The 21,849-nt window shown below is 42.5% G+C and overlaps 2 long non-coding RNA genes across 2 annotated transcripts; both read right to left on the reverse strand.

The window, feature by feature from the left end:
• Positions 1-7,589: 7,589 nt before the first annotated feature.
• On the reverse strand, positions 7,590-8,377 carry LOC125556158 (uncharacterized). The gene is made up of 3 exons (XR_007305031.2): positions 8,239-8,377; positions 8,088-8,159; positions 7,590-7,996 (listed from the first exon to the last, which is right to left on the reverse strand). It is a non-coding gene; the product is annotated as an uncharacterized LOC125556158 (long non-coding RNA).
• Positions 8,378-8,455: 78 nt separating this feature from the next.
• On the reverse strand, positions 8,456-11,313 carry LOC125556228 (uncharacterized). The gene is made up of 5 exons (XR_007305045.2): positions 11,105-11,313; positions 10,863-10,977; positions 10,320-10,391; positions 8,639-9,246; positions 8,456-8,551 (listed from the first exon to the last, which is right to left on the reverse strand). It is a non-coding gene; the product is annotated as an uncharacterized LOC125556228 (long non-coding RNA).
• Between the last annotated feature and the right edge of the window lie 10,536 nt (positions 11,314-21,849).

Genomic DNA, 21,849 nt, shown 5'->3' on the forward strand with positions numbered 1-21,849 from the left:
GCTCAAGAGGTAGCAAGAAGAATTTCTGGCGCCGCTGCCGGGGAGTCTACGCAAAAAGTCAACATACCAAGTACCCATCACAATCCCTATCTCTCGCATTACATTATTTGCCATTTGCCTCTTATTTTCCTCTCCCCCACTTCACCCTTGCCGTTTTATTCGCCCTCTCTTTCCCAATCTCCTTCTCCTTCTCCGCCTCTCTTTTCCGTTTGCCTTTTTCTCTCTTGCCTTGTCGTCATGGCTAATCTTATCTCTTCTCCATTATCTCCCGAGAATGAAGTCCTAAATTTTAAACAAAGGGAGGGAGAAAATTTGAAAGACGCTTCGTATATAATTTGCAATGCTCAAAATAGATCTACCAGGAAGCAATCTACTTCAGTCCTTCTTCGCAATTTTTATGTAGGTGCTAGTCCTTGGTGTAGATATATCCTTGATACCATTACTGGGGGGAATTTCTTGGGTATCCACACTTTTGATTCTTATAATGCTATGATAGATTTATTTGGCTCACCACCTCTTTTTGTTAATGGAACTATGTTATCTTTGGAGCATGTTATGCAAAGGCTTGAAATTATTGAAAATAAAGTTTCTACCATTGAATCAATTGATAATCTAGATAAAAAGATCCATGATCAAATTACCCAATATGGATCTAAGGTAGGAATGACTTTGAAAAATATTAAGGAAAAGGAACCCATGGTTAATGAGAAAATAAATCTAGATTCCACTAAAATCGATAAACTTGAGGGTATCATTACCAACTTAGGAACCACATTTTCTTCCGTAAAGAATACTTCTAGTCCTCCCACTAAAATTACCAAGCTTATGTATGTTCCTAAGAATAAGGGTGAATCATCTAGTAAGGAAACTGCGGATCTTAAATCTATAAGCATTTATCCCGATATTTTTGCTATCATTAAAGAACCTTATGCTACGAATGAATTTTTTGATCTTGTGCCTAAAAGTTTGATAATTACTAGAAAAGAAGAAATTTCTAAGAAAGATAGATGCCTCATTGAAGAATTGCCTACCAAAGATGGCAATACCTAGATCTATCCTTGCTTTTATGCCTAGCTAGGGGCGTTAAACGATAGCGCTTGTTGGGAGGCAACCCAATTTTATTTTTAGTTTTTGTGTTTTTCTCCTGTTTAGTAATAAATAAATTATTTAGCCTCTGTTCTGGTTGTGTTCTTTGTGTTTAGTTAGTGTTTGTGCCAAGTAGAACCGTTGGGAAGACTTGGGGAAAGTCTTGTTGAACTTGCTGTAAAAAACAGAAACTTTAGCGCTCACGAGAACTGCTGTCATTTTTATTTGGAAAGTGCTATTTAGTTAATTATTTTTGCATATGATTAATAGATAAATTCCTCACGTCCAGAAATTTATTTTAGAATTATTGGGGTTCCAGAAGTTTGCGTTAGTTACAGATTACGACAGACTGTTCTGTTTTTGACAGATTCTGTTTTTCGTGTGTTGTTTGCTTATTTTGATGAATCTATGGTTAGTAAAATAGTTTATAATACATAGAGAAGTTGGAATACAGTAGGTTTAACACCAATATAAATAAATAATGAGTTCATTACAGTACCTTGAAGTGGTCTTTTGTTTTCTTTCTCTAACGGAGCTCACGAGATTTCTATTGAGTTTTGTGTTGTGAAGTTTTCAAGTTTTGGGTGAATTCTTTTGATGGATTATGGAACAAGAAGTGGCAAGAGCCTAAGCTTGGGGATGCCCATGGCACCCCCAAGATAATCCAAGGACACCAAAAAGTCAAAACTTGGGGATGCCCCGAAAGGCATCCCCTCTTTCGTCCACTTCCATCGGTAATTTTCTTGGAGCTATATTTTTATTCACCAACATGATATGTGTTTTGCTTGGAGCGTCTTGTATTATTTGTGTATTTGGTTGTTAGTGTGCCACAATCATCCTTGCTGTACACACCTTTTGAGAGAGCCATACATGAATGAGAATTTGATAGAATACTCTATGTGCTTCACTTATATCTTTTGAGCGCTATAATTTTTCTCTATGTGCTTCACTTAGATCTTTTAGAGCACGGTGGTGGATTTGTTTTAAAGAAACTATTGATCTCTCATGCTTCACTTAAATTATTTTGAGAGTCTTAATAGCATGGTAATTTTCTTAATAATAACATGCTTGGTATTCAAGATTTGTGAAACTTTCTTTTGAGTGTGTTGAATACTAAGAAAAGTTGGATGCTTGATAATTGTTTTGAGATATGGAGGTAGTAATATCAAAGTCATGCTAGTAGAGTAATTCTGAATTTTAGAAGTGCTTGAGTTAAAGTTTGCGAGTCCCGTAGCATGCATGTATGGTAAACGTTATGCAACAAATTTGAAACATGAGGTGTTATTTGATTGTCCTCCTTATGAGTGGCGGTCGGGGACGGGCGATGGTCTTTTCCTACCAATCTATCCCCCTAGGAGCATGTGCGTAATACTTTGGTTTTTGATGGCTTGTAGATTTTTTCAATAAGTATATGACTTCTTTATGACTAATGTTGAGTCCATGGATTATACGCACTCTCACCCTTCCACCCTTGCTAGACTCTTCGGTACCGTGCATTGCCCTTTCTCACATTGAGAGTTGACGCAAACTTCGCCGGTGCATCCAAACCCCGTGATATGATATGCTCTTTCACACATAAACCTCCTTATATCTTCCTCAAAACAGCCACCATACCTACCTATTATGGCATTTCCATAGCCATTCCGAGATATATTGCCATGCAACTTTCCACCATCCAGTTTATCATGACACATTCATCATTGTCATATTGCTTAGCATGATCATGTAGTTGACATAGTATTTGTGGCAAAGCCACCGTTCATAATTTTTTCATACTTGTCACTCTTGATTCATTGCATATCCCGGTACACCGCCGGAGGCATCCATATAGAGTCATACTTTGTTCTAGTATCGAGTTGTAATCATTGAGTTGTAAATAAATAGAAGTGTGATGATCATCATTCAATAGAGCATTGTCCCCAAAAAAAGAGAAAGGCCAAAGAAAAAAAAGAAGGCCAAAAAAGAGAAAATAAATAAAAAGGGGCAATGCTACTATCCGTTTTCCACACTTGTGCTTCAAAGTAGCACCATGTTCTTCATATAGAGAGTCTCTTGAGTTATAACTTTCATATACTAGTGGGAATTTTCATTATAGAGTTTGGCTTGTATATTCCAACAATGGGCCCCCTCAAGTGCCCTAGGTCTTCATGAGAAAGCAAGTTGGATGCACACCCACTTAGTTTCTTTTGTTGAGCTTTCATACATTTATAGCTCTAGTGCATTCGTTGCATGGCAATCCCTACTCCTTGCATTAACATCAATCGATGGGCATCTCCATAGCCCATTGATTAGCCTCGTTGATGTGAGACTTTCTCCTTTTTGTCTTCTCCACATAACCCCCATCATTATATTCTATTCCACCCATAGTGCTATATCCATGGCTCACGCTCATGTATTGCGTGAAAGTTTATGAGTTTGAAATTATTAAGGTATGAAACAATTGCTTGGCTTGTCATCGGGGTTGTGCATGATGAGAGCATTCTTGTGTGACGAAAATGGAGCATGACTAAACTATATGATTTTGTAGGGATGAACTTTCTTTGGCCATGTTACTTTAAGAAAACATAATTGCTTTGTTGGTTTGCTTGAAGTATTATTATTCTCTATGTCAATATGAACTTTTGCCTTGAATCTTCCTAATCTGAATATTCATACCACAATTAAGAAGATTTGCATTGAAATTATGCCAAGTAGCACTCCGCATCAAAAATTCTCTTTTTATCATTTACCTACTCAAGGACGAGCCGGAATTAAGCTTGGGGATGCCTGATACGTCTCCAACGTATTTATAATTTTTGATTGCTCCATGCTATTTTATCTACTGTTTTGGACTATATTGGGCTTTATTTTCCACCTTTATATTATTTTTGGGACTAACCTATTAACCGGAGGCCCAGCCCAGAATTGCTGTTTTTTGCCTATTTCAGTGTTTCGAAGAAACGGAATATCAAACGGAGTCCAAATAGAATAAACCTTTCTGGAACGTGATTTTCTTCCCGAATATGACCCAGGAGACTTGGACCCTACGCCAAGGAAGCTTCGAGGTGGGCACGAGGTAGGGGGGCGCGCCCTATACCCCCAGGCGCGCCCCCACCCTCGTGGGCCCACCGAAGCTCCACCGACGTACTTCTTCCTCCTATATATACCTACGTACCCCCAAACGAACAGATATGGAGCCAAAAACCTAATTCCACCGCTGCAACTTTCTGTATCCATGAGATCCCATCTTGGGGCCTGTTCCGGAGCTCCGTCGGAGAGGGTCGTCATCACGGAGGGCTTCTACATCATCATAGCCTCTCCGATGAAGTGTGAGTAGTTTACCTCAGACCTTCGGGTCCATAGTTATTAGCTAGATGTCTTCTTCTCTCCTTTTGGATCTCAATACAAAGTTCTCCCCCTCTCTTGTGGAGATCTATTTGATGTAATCTTCTTCTTTTTGCGGTGTGTTTGTTGAGACCGATGAATTGTGGGTTTATGATCAAGTCTATCTATGAATAATATTTGAATCTTCTCTGAATTCTTTTATGTATGATTAGTTATCTTTTCAAGTCTCTTCGAATTATCCGTTTGGTTTGGCCAACTAGATTGGTAGTTCTTGCCATGGGAGAAGTGCTTAGCTTTGGGTTCGATCTTGCGGTGTCCTTTCCCAGTGACAGAAGGGGCAGCAAGGCACGTATTGCATCGTTGCCATCGAGGATAACAAGATGGGGTTTATTTCATATTGCATGAATTTATCTCTCTACATCATGTCATCTTGCTTAAAGCGTTACTCTGTTTTTAACTTAATACTCTAGATGCATGCTGGATAGCGGTCGATGAGTGGAGTAATAGTAGTAGATGCAGAATCGTTTCGGTCTACTTGTCACGGACGTGATGCCTATATACATGATCATGCCTAGATATTCTCATAACTATGCTCAATTCTGTCAATTGCTCAACAGTAATTTGTTCACCCACCGTAGAATACTTATGCTCTTGAGAGAAGCCACTAGCGAAACCTATGGCCCCCGGGTCTATTCTCATCATATCAATCTCCATCACTTTAATCTTCTTTTGCTTTTTTGCTTTGCCTTTTACTTTTCACTTTGCATCTCTATACCAAAAATACCAAAAATATTATATCTATCAGATCTCACTCTCGTAAGTGACCGTGAAGGGATTGACAACCCCTAATCGCGTTGGTTGCGAGTAGCTATCGTTTTGTGCAGGTACGAGGGACTTGAGCGTGGCCTCCTACTGGATTGATACCTTGGTTCTCAAAAACTGAGGGAAATACTTACGCTACTCTGCTGCATCATCCTTTCCTCTTCGGGGAAATCCAACGCAAGCTCAAGAGGTAGCACATATCTTCGGAGATCTTCGAAAGACCTATCCCCCTTAACAATCATCACAAGCATGCGCAAGTACTACAACTCACCACTAAAAGGATGTACATTATATGCGCGTCCAATCTTTTCACCCCTACCCCTTGGATGCCATGACCTACTTTTAGCGTCCCAGGTCCAAGCAGTTGGAAAATCACAATAAGTTAATGATCAAGCATCTTCGAACATCTCATTCGCAACAAACCATTCGGTAAGCATAGTCTTTTGCAATAAGTCAGAATCAACAATTTTCGTGAGGTCAGCACCAGCACGATAGTGAACAGTATTCATGCCAGGCATATGAACGGTCAGCCTTCGAACCGACGGCATTTTAAAGTGTATCTCAAAGCCAAATATGCGCCACAATGCATCGTACTCACATATATACCGACATATCAGATACTCCTGAACCTCATCTACTATACGACAACCAGATTTAGTCATTTTTTAGCCTTTCTAACATGACCTTAGAGTAATCAGCACCTTTGATGACATACTTAAAGAGGTATTTCATCACTTGTGTCTTATTACACCACTCTACATTTATATGACCCTAAAATTTCTTGAGCATCGCCATATTATAAGGAACAACATGCCTATTATCAAGGTAATGACCATTTTTATAGACCCTTCGACCGTCGTCACGACGTCGATATAAGGCAAACCCATTATCATCAATGACAGTGGTATCTCTAAAATCTTTTGGGAAATATTTAGAACAAACACCTTTTTTCATGCAGACGCATTTATCATTCATTTCACCACATGGACCGTGCATCATAAACTCAGAAACTAAAGCATATCCTAGAGGATCAAGCAATGCATCAGGTATTTCAGCAGATATTAATGAATTAGTATTTTCAACACCAATCTCACCATTACCCCCTCTCCGCCAGACAAGTATATGCGCGTGAGGCAGTCCCCACTTCTGGAACTCAACGTTATACAACACTGAAAAAAGAACATAAAAAGCTTAATTAGATAGCCTAGCCAGCAGAAGAAGTAAGACACCATTAAAAAACAAGGACCACACGGAGCACAACAGTACACAATACCAGCCGTAATGGGGCCAAAAGCCCGGCCTGACTTAATCTCGTCCAAGTACTCGGTGAGCTTCATGTGATAGACCCTAACAACAATATCCGCCCTATCAGAAGGCGTCTGACCCGGCTCCAATGCACTGGAGATCTCAGGCCACTTGGGATTGCAAGTGAAAGTGGTAAATATGTCGGGTGCACCGTGCACCCGACAAACGACAAGGCCATCATGAAAATTTTCATGGAAGTAACGACGACCGCCGATGTGACTGGAAGGTACAATGGTGCTCTTCCCAAGAGCATCACCATCAACACACCCATCACCTACCGCATCAGTAATACCCTGCATGTGCTCTGATCTAAGCATATCCTGATTTCTTATGATATACCACAGTCTACATTCATCGATGCACGCACGTGCGTCGACAACCGACTGAGAGGAGAGGAGACCATAACATATATATGGATTGGGCTAATCACCCTTGTAATGGCACATAAAACGATAGTAATCCTGCATGGTCATCCTATTCCTGCTATTTGTGGAAGCATCACCACCTCCAGAAGGGTATGAAGAGGACGCCTCAACGGCCGGACTTCCAGGTGTAGGATTGGGATCTCCAGGTCCATCGTCATCATCTTCTTCAGGAACAATCAAGTGAGGAACATCCACCTGGAACCCCCTCTCTCCATAAGGGAAAAGCAAAGGGTACTGCAGAGGCATGAATGCGGTGTTCAGAGAAGATATCTGCTGCAAACCATCGGAACGACTGCAAACAACAATATCCCGAGAAGATGCCTCTAACGTGAAGCCACCACCGACAACTAAAGCAGCAAGCCCAGTGGTTGTAGGCAAACTAAATTGTGGACTATCGCCCTCCGAAGGCCCAATAATACGAATCGAGATATCCTCAATGGGTTCATCACCACGATCCGCTATCATCTTACTCGCCTCCCTAAAGGTCTGTACCAATGGGTTAAACTCATTAAGCATGTCTCTAAGACCAACCACAATACTCTCATCCACACCCCCAGTAGGCTTATCATCTGGATTTAAGTCGTTCATCCTATGTCTAATCTCATTAGCTGGGTCATGTATATACAACTCAGCAAACTTAGGGGTATCATCACCGCTAGGCACCAACGAACCAATACGATGAGACACTTGACCACTGAACTTGAAAATCTTAGGTCCACGGCTGCCACCAAACGAGCATTCAATGGTAGCACCCATCGAAGTGAAAGCAAACATACAGTTGTACTCACGTATAGTCCGGATGAATTTTTTAGAACGAGAAGTACCATCGAATCGAAGGAGCTCCCGGAGATAGGACGGGGGATCCTTAAAGGGAGGGATATATACCTTAGCGCCTTTGCAACAGCGATTATAAACCATCTTATGTTGTGTCCAGGATGACCTAGACTTTGAGCACTCAGCAAACCAAAAGGAGGCACCACAGTACTGACACAAGAAATCCGGAGGGCCGTAGTACGACCTATCTGCATAGCAAGCTAACGGGCACCAAAGCAAAAACTATCAGCAAGGGTAAAAGGAAGGCAATAATCACATAACCAGAACAACAAAGGTTTTGTTAATAAGTACCTTTAAGGGACTCGGCAAACTTGACCGAGAAACCTTGCCAGTCCTTCAGCAAAGGCCCTTGGACAACAATCTCTACAAGGCACGTAAAACCAAATAAGAGACAATACACCAAACAACAACAACTAATAACAAACCAAGAAATCTCATGCACCTTCACATCCAGGACGCCGCAATTTAATTGACCCTTTTCATTTTTTCCGTTTGTTGCGGTCTACCCCAGTCACCTCTGAACTCACATAAACCGAGAACATGCCAATCTTTCAGCAAAGGCCCATCAACGACATGTTCTTAACAGGACATGCAGAACCAAGTAAGACACCACACGGCCAACAACAACAACTAACAACAAACTAAGAACTTTCATGTACCTTCGTATCGAGCGCGCCGAAACTCAACGCACATTTTCCATTTTTTGCGATTTACCACAGCCACGGTCAAGCTCAGAAAAGGAAACCAACCATCACCTAACCACAGCGCAAACAACACAGTAATGAAATAATTATCATCAACCCCAACAAAATACTAAAGAAGAACACTGGAGAGACACGTACTTGTATGGCTTCGAGGAGGAAAACCAACAGGCTGACGCGGGATGTAACGTTTAGCAATCCCAGGGGCCGAGCACGCCTAGGAGTGGCGGCGTACCCAGGACCAGCAGGACGAGCAGGGACAAGCACATGCACAGAAATGGTGTCGTGCCCAGGATCAGCAGCACGACCAGGGACAGACACATGTACAACAGCGACTGCAAGCCTAGAATCAGCACCATGACCAGGGACACGGCCATGAACACCCCTACCACTTGGCCGAGGTAGGGCGCCACGCCCAGCGGCAGGCACCTTTCGAGCGCCACGCCCACGCCTGGCGATAGGCTCAGCTCCAGCAGTAGGCACCCGCCGACTCACACCCCTACGCTTGTCAAGAGGCTCAGCCCCAGCGGCAGGCACCCGGCAAGCAGCAACCCCACCGACAGCGACATGATCAGAAACAGGGGCACGCCCTATATTAGAACCTCCACGGCCAGTGGCTCGTCCACGACGACCAGCAGACCGCCCACGACCACGCCCACAGCCACCTAGCAACCCAACATCAGCCTCGACCGTGAGCAGAAACCAGACCACACGCCATGTCAACAACCCAACAACATCATACACACACGCTGGAAAAATAAGCAAGAACCGCGTAACCATATATCAGAGCATAGCATAACAGGCATCTGAGATAGCATAACAACAACAGGCAACCGAGTATAAAACACGGTACACAAGCAACATAATCAGAAACATGATAATACTGTCATTGAATAAAAGAATAACGAATAAGACCTTCACATAAGAAGTACCAACATCGAAAAATATAGGCAAAACCATGTCAAGCCTCTATAACAAATGTTGAAATAAAGAAATAATGGCAAGCCTGTGATTCATATTGCATGTGTCAAGTATCAACTCAGCACACAAGAGTGGTGGTTACATAAGAAGTGGTTTCACCATTAGAGAGAGTGTAGCCATGAGTTTACTGCTTAGGTTTCACCAAAGCAGAAAATGTTGATTAGACAATGCGAAGAGCTAGAAATATTGATTGGTGCAAGTTTGAAGAAAATAAATCTAAATCAAGTCATAATTCCTAAGTGAAGCAACTGGGTAATGTTCCAATAAATAGGCGATTGTAGTGACTCCTGATATAAGAACTAAATCTTTTCTAGCCTTCAATTAAATGTACTATTTCAGAATTGAAAAATTGCACACGAGAGGATGCAAGAGGCACAAGCACCTCTGTCAAGAACAAAAGCAAACACGTAAAAGGCATATCAAACAGTTCATAGGTGTCCCAATTCATGGACACATTGCTGCAACAGATAGCAACATAAACGATCCAGCAATTGGTACCTCTGTCAAGAAAATGAAGCAAATGCTTCACATTACACCTAATCGTATTTAAGTGCCAGACCTAAATAACTGGATACGAAAGAGAAGTAAAACAAAGAAACACATATGGTCTTTTGAAGGAGGCAAGTAGATCGATGCTACCTCTGAATATAAAATTAGGCATACTTGGACAACATATGTTTATGGAGATTTGAGAGATTAGCCAAAACAAAAAGGTGTTGCTCTATATAGAACACTAATTAGAGCACGTGAGTTCAGAGCAAGAGCTTAACAACAAATGAACACATCATGATTATAGTGGACGAACAGTTCATCCAAAATTATAGTGCGCGTGCAAACTTACAACAACAACTTCCATATTGATTTCAGTAGCCTCGTCGATCTTTCCATGCCCCTCTGTGATTTCAGCAACTTCCTATAAACTCAGAGCGGAAGAGAAAAAAAGGGTGCATGAATAAAGTTGTTCCTTGTTGATCGACTTCATACGTTTGCTATAAACAAACAAACAAAATAGAAGCTTTTACAACAATTGTGAACACTGCAAGGGTGTGGTTTCAGTATACAATATGGCATGTCTTCGACCCCTTACGGATGAACCAGACATCCCATTTCATAAAGGCATGAAGCTACACAGAACATATGTGAAACCTACTTCCTACACACATAGCCCACTAACACATGTGTTCTCTGAATAGCCAATTCTTATGACATAAAGAATAAATCTGATAGGTTAACTGAACCAATTCTCTAGGCAACTTCTCTGAACATGTTTCCACCACATAAATCTAATTCTCTAGGCAACCTCTCTAAACATGTTTCCACCACATAAATCTGAATAGTAGCTACATGCTCAAACAGAGAAGAAGGAAGATGGAGCTAGTTGTACCTGTTTGAGCTGCCCCTCTTGTCACCTGGCAAGGTAGTAGATGAAGGCTTGGAGGAGGATTTCTGCCTTCACAAATCACCTATGGGAGATGCGGCATGCCGGCCACAGCGGCAACCTGCACGACGGGAGATGGAAGGAGCATGGATGAGTGAGCGAGCGAGCGGCGAGAGAGAGAGAGAGGGGGGGGGGGTAAGCACGATCAGCACCACGAAGGGGAGCCGCACTGGCAGAAGGAGCCTCACCTCATCACGATGCCCTTGTCGGTCCCTATGGCGGCGGCCTTCGGCACGGCGCGGTCTGCCAGCACCTCGCGCTCGGCAGGTGGGGAGGAGACATGCCAGGGCTAATGGGCGATGGGAGGGGAGGAGACAGAGAGGACGAGAGCAAGACGGGTGGCGGCAGTGGGATGGGGAGGATGGCTGGTGGCGGCGGGGAGGAGAGGAGAGCGGGCTCGAGGGGGAGGGGAACGACCCAGCTCACTCTTAGCCCTAGCTCTAATTGGGCACTTTTCCAACAAGGTGAAATACCGAAATTGCCCTCGGCAGGTCACAAGTTTTACGGGCGGTGGCATTAGATTTTGACACTGTTTCGATCGATAGTGTTGCGTTCTGATCCAACGGCCGTTGTCATCCACGAGGCGGATCGCACGGCCGAGAACGCATCAAGCAACGAATCCGACGGCCAGGAAGCATCAAGCAATGAATCCAACGGCCAGGAAGCGCTGATCTATGAGAGCGCGGGGTTCCTCCTGTCGTGATTCTTTCTGGATATCCTAAAACCTCATCCCAAGTTCCCCAAGAGTGACACCCAAAAATCTTAGGGAAAACATCTTACCCTAATGCTTTTTTAGTGTGGCCTCGAGGCCAAGGTTTTGGGCCGGACTTCCTGGATGCCCGGAATTCGGCTTAGTTTCCGATTGAAATACCCCTAAAAAGTCTCCGATTGAAATTAGTAGCTTCGGTTTTAGCCGAATACTTTATCTGAAGGTTGGCCCAAGTTCCTCGTGGACTTTGGGAGCACCCGAAATCCGACATGGCTTTGGTTTCAGCTATAGATTTCATACCAAATCTCCAAGTTGTAGGAAAATATCCTAACATGCAGATTTTGAGTAGGCTATAGCCCGTCGTTTCTTTCCCAAGGGGTATCTTCTTCCGCAATTGAGTTGAGCTTGTTTCTCTTACCTACTCCATTATTCCAAAGCTCTAAAACTCCTCATCCTTTGCTCAAATCCATCCAAGCCTTTGAGTGAAAAGATAGAGTATCCCCCGATATACACTTCAACCGAAGAAAATTAGCCTCCAACCCCCTTTAGTTCATCATTGATTTATTACTCTTTGAGTTAAGGGGAACCTTAGATGATTAGATTCCATTCGAAAGCTTTCAAAAGTGTGGTGTTTCGTAGTAAAGTTTGTGAAGGTTTGGTGGTCGTCACAAGACCACTCATCAGTGAAATTGACATCCTTCCCAAGGAGAATAGGGTGAGCCACGGTACTGTTTGAGAGACTTTGGCTCTTGCACCTTTACAACAGAGATTAGCACTTCCTTAAGAGTGTGCACTTTGGGGATACATCATTGTCTCCAACTTATGGTTATTTTGCTCCGCTCATTTCACTTTGTGCTTGCTCGCTAGTTTCTTGATCTTCCTTATCTTTTGTAGGTAGCTTGCCTTGTCATATAGATTTTTCTCACCTAGTTACATATTTAGAGAAGCATTAATCATAAAATTAATAATAATAAGTTAAGAATTTATCATATAGGGGCAAGGCTCTCTTTAAGATCTTTACCGCTGCTACCTCTTGAGCATGCGTTGGTTTTCCCTTGAAAAAAAATGATGATGCAGCAAAGTACCGTAAGTATTTCCCTCAGTTTTTGAGAACCAAGGTATCAATCCAGTAGGAGACAACGCACAAGTCACCTGGTACATGCACAAACAATCAAGAACCTTGCAACCAACGCGATAAAGGGGTTGTCAATCCCTTCACGGTCACTCGCAAAAGTGAGAGCTAATAAAGATAGTAAAGTAAATATTTTTGGTATTTTTGTTGTATAGATTGGAAAGTAAAGATAGTAGACGAGATGCGATGTAAATAAAAGAGATGCAATATAATAATAAAGAGACCCGGGGGCCATAGGTTTCACTAGTGGCTTCTCTCAAGATAGCATGTATTACGGTGGGTGAACAAATTACTGTCGAGCAATTGATAGAAAAGCGCATAGTTGTGAAGATATCTAAGGCAATGATCATGAATATAGGCATCACGTCCGTGTCAAGTAGATCGAAACGATTCTGCATCTACTACTATTACTCCACACATCGACCGCTATCCAGCATGCATCTAGAGTATTAAGTTCATAAGAACATAGTAACGCATTAAGCAAGATGACATGATGTAGAGGAATAAACTCAAACAATATAATATAAACCCCATCTTTTTATCCTCGATGGAAACAATACAATACGTGCCTTGCTGCCCCTACTGTCACTGGGAAAGGACACCGCAAGATTGAACCCAAAGCTAAGCACTTCTCCATTGCAAGAAAGATCAATTTAGTAGGCCAAACTAAACCGATAATTCGAAGAGACTTGCAAAGATATCAAATCATGCATATAAGAATTCAGAAAAGAACCAAATAATATTCATAGATAATCATGTTCATAAATCCATAATTCATCAGATCTCGACAAACACACCGCAAAAGAGTATTACATTGAATAGATCTCCAAGAACATCGAGAACTTTGTATTGAGAATCAAAGAGAGAGAAGAAGCCATCTAGCTAATAACTATGGACCCAAAGGTCTATGGTAAACTACTCACGCTTCATTGGAGAGGCCATGGTGTTGATGTAGAAGCCCTCCGTGATCGATTCCCCCTCCGGCAGATCACCGAAAAAGGCCCCCAGATGGGATTTCACGGGGACAGAAGGTTGCGGCGGTGGAAAAATGGTTTTGTGGCTCCCCCAGATGTTTCTAGGGTATAAGAGTATATATAGGCGAAAGAAGTATGTCAGTGGAGCTACGAGGGGCCCATGAGGGTGGGGGCGCGCCTACCCCCTGGGCGCACCCTCCTGCCTCGTGGCCGCCTCGTGGAGTTCTAGACTTCTACTCCAAGTCTTCTGGATTGCTTTTGGTCCAAGACAGATCATCGTGAAGGTTTCATTCCGTTTGGTATTCTTTTTCTGCGAAACTCTAAAATAGGTAAAAAACAGAAACTGACATCGGGCCTCCAGTTAATAGGTTAGTCCCAAAAATAATATAAAAGGGCATATTAAATCCCATTAAATATCCAAAACAGACAATATAATAGTATGAAACAATTAAAAATTATAGATACGTTGGAGACGTATCAACCGCCTTAAGAGGAAGATGGTCGATGGCGGGGAGCAAATGAATGCTCCACCCCAAACTAGTTCCACTGCACCTTTGATGACCACGGACCTTGATTACCTTTGATCTGGTTTCAGATGTAGATAGTACTCACATCTTTCCTCAAGGGTGACCCTTGGTATAGATCCCACAGTAAGTTCTATTATTAGACAAGGATTCAAGCAAGATATCATTCTCGTATGAGGTTTCAGCTTCCCAGGAGTTGTGATTGAGAGAGAGAGATCAAATAGATGGAAACAAGAATTGGCATGAGGACTTTACTTACAACCTTATACTTGCACTTGGGATCTTATCTTAATTTCTAACATGGTACTGGTAAACACCGTTATGATGTGGTCTCAACGAATAGATATGTGGGACGCGTCCAAATAACATCACGATCGACCAACAACATGCATCGTGAGTCTATTGTCCAACCAAGGCCCTGCAGGGTTACCTCGATTATTAAGGATTTCTCCAGACCAACACATTGAGCGTTTAATGACTGCACCTCATGATCCCCAAGGAGTTGCTTTCGGCTACCTACCAATCCTTACCATCATCGGCGTTCAGTGTAGCCTTCCATGTGTCCCTACACTTTACCTCCTCCTAGATCGATCTAAGGGATTCTGGGTACATGCAGAGTCTTAGAAAAAGAAGAAGACAAGAGACAAATACGTTGCAGATAACACATACGAATAACATTCAACTTAAGCAAAGTCATATCAACAATTTGTGCACCAAGTGGATAGCGCTGCAAGGCTATGCCTCAGCCCATTGCCTAAGGGTTACTCGCATATCGCAATCAGATCACATATGGAAAAAATTGTGGATGCTATTGATAAAAAGATAAATGATTGTATAATGTCTTACAATGTCGCCATATGCGATGTATCGATTACAAGTATGCTAACTATGCGGAGATGGCTATGGAGATGGACACAGCGATGGCTAGGGTTTTTGGGAATGGGTGATGATGATCCTGGTTCTCTATTGCGAATGGTATGCCTTCTGTTGTGAATGGGGTCTCGCCCCTTTTATGAAGTGTGTCAGGGATGACATCACAGTGTCTGTGGCGAGTGGTACGAGTGCGCCTGCTCGTACTAGATGTCGTCTTTGGCTCTGGATAGCCCGTGGCGCTTCCCTTTGACATGATCTGATCTCCTATGTTCATATTTTTCATGTAGCACTCCATTTTCTTCCCTTTTGGGGTCCAAAACATGCGGGCACTAATCATACAAAGGGATTTGCAATCTTTGCATCTTTAAATATCCAAGAATATGTGCCTTAAAAATGGCGGAGTAAGTGTAAAAAAATACACTAATCAGACCTCATGATCTTGTTGTAGTCCTACAAAGAAACCATCTCTGAGGAGGTCCTTAAACCGTCAAAGAGGAGCTAGGGGAAAGCTATGAAGTCAATACCTTTTGTTGCTCTTAATGCCTCCCTTGAGATTGAAGGGACCACAAATACTTGTGTCCCCCCTATACCTGAAGGAAAAATGCCCTAGAGGCAATAATAAAGTTGTTATTTATATTTTCTTATATCATGATAAATGTTTATTATTCATGCTAGAATTGTATTAACCGGAAACTTGATACATGTATGGATATATAGACAAAACACCGTGTCCCTGGTAAGCCTCTACTAGACTAGCTCGTTAATCAAAGATAGTTACACTACTAGGGAAATGCTTATACATAGAAGCTTAGTAGTAGCGCTTTTTTATAAGAAAGCGCTGCTGCTAAATAATGGTAGCGCTTGTCACCGAAGAGCGCTGCTACTATCCATCTAGCAGTAGTGCTTTTGTTATAAAAAACGCTACTACTATAGTTGCCAACGGTTGCATGGCAATGTAGGTATACTAGTAGTGCTCTTAATTAAAAAGTGATACTGCTATTGTACATAACAATAGCGCCATCCTCTGATGAGCGCTACTGCTAAATAGTAGTAGCGGTTGTTTCTAAAGAGCGCTACTACTACGCTCACCTTACCCACCCCGCACGCGTCCTTCACTCTCCCTCACACACTCACGCACTCACTCGCCGCATGTCGCCCACCGTCCCCGCCGACTCCCCCAAGGTATCTGCCTCCCTCCCTCCCTCCTCCTCTCACCGCCCTCCCCTCCCTCCTCCTCCTCTCGTCGCCCTCCTCTCTCCTCCCTCTCCGCCGGTGGCCCCCTCCGATCCTCCTCCCTCCTTCCTCTCCTGCTCTCTCCTCCTCCTCCCTCCTCCTTCCCCTCCTCCTCCCTCCTCCTCCTTCCTCCTCCTCCTGGCCTCCTCCCACCTCCTCCTCCTCCTCCTTCCTCCTCCTCTTGGCCTCCTCCCACCTCCTCCTCCCCCTTTATGTAAATAGGTTTTAGTTTTTGTTAAATGTAGGTTTTTGTTTTTAGTAAATGCAGGTTTTTAGTATATTTTGTTTTTAGAAAATTTGAATAAGTAATTTGAAAAGAATAAGTAAATGTAGGTCTTTTGAATAGAATAGGAAATTTTTAGAAATTTTGAATAAGTAAATTTTAATAGAATAAAATATGAAATTGAAAAAATAAGTAAATGTAAGTCTTTTGAATAGAATAGGAAATTTTTAGAAAATTCGAATAAGTAAATTTGAATAGAATAGGGAATTATAAGTAAATCTGAATAGAATAATTAAATGTAGCTTATGGAGTTTCACTAAGTCCTAAGATGACGATAATAATGTTTTTGTTTATATTTTGTTTTTGCAGAAATCAAGGAGGCCCTGCATCACCCCCGCCGTCGTCCCCGTCACCGACCCCCTCCGACCTCGATCGAGGTGAGACCAGCCACCCCATGTTGCTAATTTAATTTAGGTATTTTAGGTGTTTAATTTTAGAATAATGTAGTATGAACCCTAGTTATGATCGAATCATATTCAAAATGTAGGTTTTTAATTAGGTGTAGTTAATAGAATTTAGATGTTTTAGGTGTCACATTTGTTGTTATTTTTTTAGTTAAAGCAATTATTCCCGCATCGACGTCGACGATGCCTATCCCGCATCCTCGTCATCGACTCGACGGAGGAGGCCTACTTGATCAAAGGGGCCATGTCCGGGACTGGGCGCCGGGCTGGTACTGGGAGGTGCTCCCTTCCGGGGGCGCAGCTTGGTGAGGAGCCAGCCCGTCGTTGACCCGAACCTTCTTTGGTGGCGGTCACGTGGGCCAGTGGCGGTGTAGAGGCTTGAGGACCCCGCAGAGGTGGTATGTCACCATGTCAGCGAGGAGGACGAGCACGTCCGTCGCTACATGGTTGCGTTGGAGGGCAGGTTCTCCAATACCTGGCAGGTTCTTCAGGGATCTCACTGGAGCTATGATCCTGTGGTGGTTCCTTCTCTTTGAGTGTCCACCGCCCGCGCCGATACCCGTCGTTCACTAGGGTTTTAGCTGTATTAGTGATCACTATTCGAGATGTATTAGTGATAATATTCGATGATGTATGTACGGAAGAGATGATTTAGTTTTGCTTATTGAATGAATGCTAACTTGAATACTAATTTATTTTACGATTTGGTTTTGCTTATTGAATGCTCAAATAGGAAAACTACTCCATCAAGTTTGAATGCTCATATGATGTAGATATAAACATATATCTTGTGTTACTCAAATAGGATATGTGCTTGCCCAAGTGGCCAGCCATGTTTGCAGGTTACACCTCCTATAGTGGCCTATGTTTTGCCGGAGTGTTGATTAATTTCTGTTCCGGCAAATTTCAGGCGCTCGATAAGTCCTTTTTTAGCAATGGTCATGCCAGATTTTTTTTCATGAATTCTGGCATGACTTGTGCTAGAATATGTAGGAAATATTGAGTGGCTTGAATTTTCTAGAAAAATAATTAAACTACATTTCGGGTTGACTTTAAGTCTGTCGAGGCTCCATCACCGAAGGTCAGAAGATCAGTGAGGGAGTGTATCCACCATATATGAGAGAGGACGAAGAAGCCCGACTGTTGTCGTGGGGGTCATTTCTCCTTCTTCTCCGGGTGCTAGACCTTTGTTATGCACTAGGGGAAGGAGGAGTAACGACCATCACCGATGGTCGCAAATGTTAGAGAGGAATCAGTGAGTGGGAGTCTCCACCACATATGAGAGGATGAAAAATCCCGACTATTGTCGTGGGGGGTCACTTCTCCTTCGTTTCTGTGTGCTAGACATTTTGATGTAATGCACTCGGGGACGAAAGGAGGAGCGATCATCACCAACGGTTGAATGTATACACCACGTGAGCTGAGAGTTTCCAAGAAAAAGACTCGGTAGACCGATAGTTAAACCGTGATGAATAATAATGATCTAATTTAGTTTTTGTAGTACATATATTGAATTGTACAAGTTTAATCTTTGAATTATGAACCTAGGAAATGTCGTATTGGACGACGAAAGTCTCCCGGGGGAGTGTGTCTGGTGCAACGACGGCCGGGGTCTGTGTGATAGGCCTCACCTGGACGAAGGTCGGTGCTTCAGCATTAAGCTTCAGGAGACCTTCGATGTTGAAACGGTACGCAACGACGACAAGTGTTTTTTTTCAAAATTAAGCATGACTTCAAATATTTCAACGTGTAATTTTCATCTTTTACAATTCGAGTAGCTTATCCCATGCCATGCAAGACGCTATGTCTTGGAGAGGATGGATTTTGAAGACCATGAAAATTTTGAAACAAAGAAAATTCACCTAAGGACCCATCATGGTATGGATTTTGAAGTAAATTTGTATAATTCTGAGAGCGTAACCCATTTTGGTTGCACAAATTGGGAAGCACTTTGCAAGATGTATGGTTTTTATGAGTGTATGCTTGTCACCATGGATCTTGGTGATCCTGACATCGACCAAGACAATATGGACATTTGGGTCCTTGTTGATATGCTTCCAATTCTACCGCTATGTGAGTTTCTCAAACATAGTTATTAACTAATTTATATTGTTTATTTCAAAATAGTTGACATCTTATTTTCATTCTTCAAACAATGTGCGGAAGACACCGATGGCTCTGAGTTAACTTATCAAGAGAAAAATCATCTGATCGCATTTTGTATTGATCTTGAGAATTACAATATCTATTATCAAACTCCTCCACATTATGGTCAATACGTGCCACTAGTGCACGTGTTGAACTATGGTAACATCCATGGAGATGCCACGGTAAGATTTTTTACTATTATGACATTCGTGCATCTTTTGCATAAATTCTTTTAAAACTTAACTACATTGCTAACTACGAAGTTATTACTATGTTTTTCAACAGAAAATCCTGAAGGATTGTGTGCCTCATCTGATGTATCAGAATGGTCGCCTTGATGTTTTGAACATACAGCCAGGTCATCCTACGAATCACACCTGTCCATATCAGATTTCTAAAACCAGTGAAGACATAAAAATCAAAGAATGGAAAAATGTATGGACAGTCGTAAGGAGGTACTTGGAAGCAACATTGTGTGAAAGGCAAGAATTGGAGACATGATAATCTCCATTCTTCGTAATGGAGAGTCAGGGCCTATCTTTTTTTATGCTATTTTATCTAAGAGAAGGTAGTAGGTCCTAGCTAATAATACTCATGATCATGTGCTAAGAACAACTAAGTAGGATTGGTTAGATGACTATGATGATGATGTGGTATCAAGTAGAAGTTGTATGATCGATGATGATGAGTATGACTTGTTATTATGATACCAATGATGAGTTATTTATTATTATGATCGATGATGCATGATGCTAAATTGTTATATGAGCATGATGAGTTATTATATATATATATCAGTAGGTGAAATGAACATGGATTAGATTTAAGTGGAGGCAACATGTGGTGCATGTCAAAAGTACTACTCTAATCCAAACCCAATATGATGAAAGTACTGTATATATAATAACTAATCATGGTCATAAAATCATATGATGAAAGTACTGTATATAAAACCACAACGAAAATAAGCTGTATTTTTAAAAATACAGGAAAAGTTAGCAGGAGTGCTTTTCAGAATAAACGCTACTGCTACTTGCTACTAGCAGTAGTGTTGTCCCAAGGAAAGCGCTACTGTTAACTAGGTATAGCAGTAGCGTTCCCTTTCCGGCGCTACTACTACTAGTTAGCTGTAGCGCCTTAGTGGTAGCGCTCGTACAAGCGCTACTGCTAGCTTTAAAACAAGCATTACTACTAGGGTTTTCCCTAGTAGTGCTAAGTTTTCTAATCATAGACATGTGTTGTCATTTGATGGACGAGATCACATCATTAGGAGAATGATGCGATGGACAAGACATATCCGTCAGCTTAGCATAATGATCGTTAAGTTTTATTGCTATTGCTTTCTTCATGACTTATACATATTCCTCTGACTATGAGATTATGCAACTCCCGAATACCGGAGGAACACCTTGTGTGCTATCAAATGTCACAATGTAATTGGGTGATTATAAATATGCTCTACAGGTGTCTCCAAAGGTGTTTTTTGGGTTAGCATAGATCAAGATTAGGATTTGTCACTCTGTGTATCGAAGAGGTATCTCTGGGCCCTCTCGGTAATGCACATCAATATAAGCCTTGCAAGAAATGTGACTAATGAGTTAGTTATGGGATGATGCATTACGAAACGAGTAAAGAGACTTGCCAGTAACGAGATTAAACTAGGTATGAGGATACCGACGATCGAATTTCGGGCAAGTAACATACTGATGACAAAGGGAATGACGTATGTTGTTATTACGGTTTGACCGATAAAGATCTTCGTAGAATATGTAGGAACCAATATGAGCATCCAGGTTCCGTTGTTGGTTATTGATTGGAGACGTGTCTCAGTCATGTCTACATAGTTCTCGAACCCGTAGGGTCTGCACGCTTAACGTTCGATGACGATTTGTATTATGAGTTATGTGTTTTGGTGACCGAAGATTGTTCGGAGTCCTGGATGAGATCACGGACATGACGAGGAGTCTCAAAATGGTCGAGAGGTAAAGATTGATATACTGGATGATAGTATTTGGATACCGGAATGGTTTCGGGACGTTTCAAATATTTATCGGAGTACCGAGGGGTTACCGGAACCCCCGGGGGAAGTAATGGGCCAACATAGGCCATAGGGGAGAGATAGGGGATCCTACAAGGCGTGGCGCCCCACCCCCCATGGGCTGTCCGAATTGGACAAGGGGAAGGGGGCGCAGCCCCCCTTTCCTTTTCCCCTCTCCCTCTCCTTCCCTCTTTCCCCCTCCTTGAGAAGGAAAAAGGGGGGGGATCCTACTAGGACTGGAGTCCTAGTAGGACTCTCCTCTCCTTGGTGCGCCCCTGGTGGCCGGCCTCCTCCTCCCCTCCTTTATATACGAAGGTAGGGGGCACCCCAAAGCACAACAATTATTCTCTTAGCCGTGTGTGGTGCCCCCTTCACAGTTTACTCCTCCGACCATAGCGTCATAGTGCTCAGGTGAAGCCCTGCGCAGATCACATCACCATCACCGTCACCATGCCGTCGTGCCGATGAAACTCTCCCTTGACTCTCTGCTGGATCAAGAGTTCGAGGGACGTCATCGAGCTGAACGTGTGCTGAATTCGGAGGTGCCGTACATTTGGTACTAGATCGATTGGATCGTGAAGACGTTCGACTACATCAACCGCGTTAATCTAATGC

This window comes from Triticum urartu, chromosome 1A (assembly GCF_056163025.1).
Source record: "Triticum urartu cultivar PI428250 chromosome 1A, HENAU_Tu73, whole genome shotgun sequence".
NCBI lineage: Eukaryota > Viridiplantae > Streptophyta > Magnoliopsida > Poales > Poaceae > Triticum > Triticum urartu.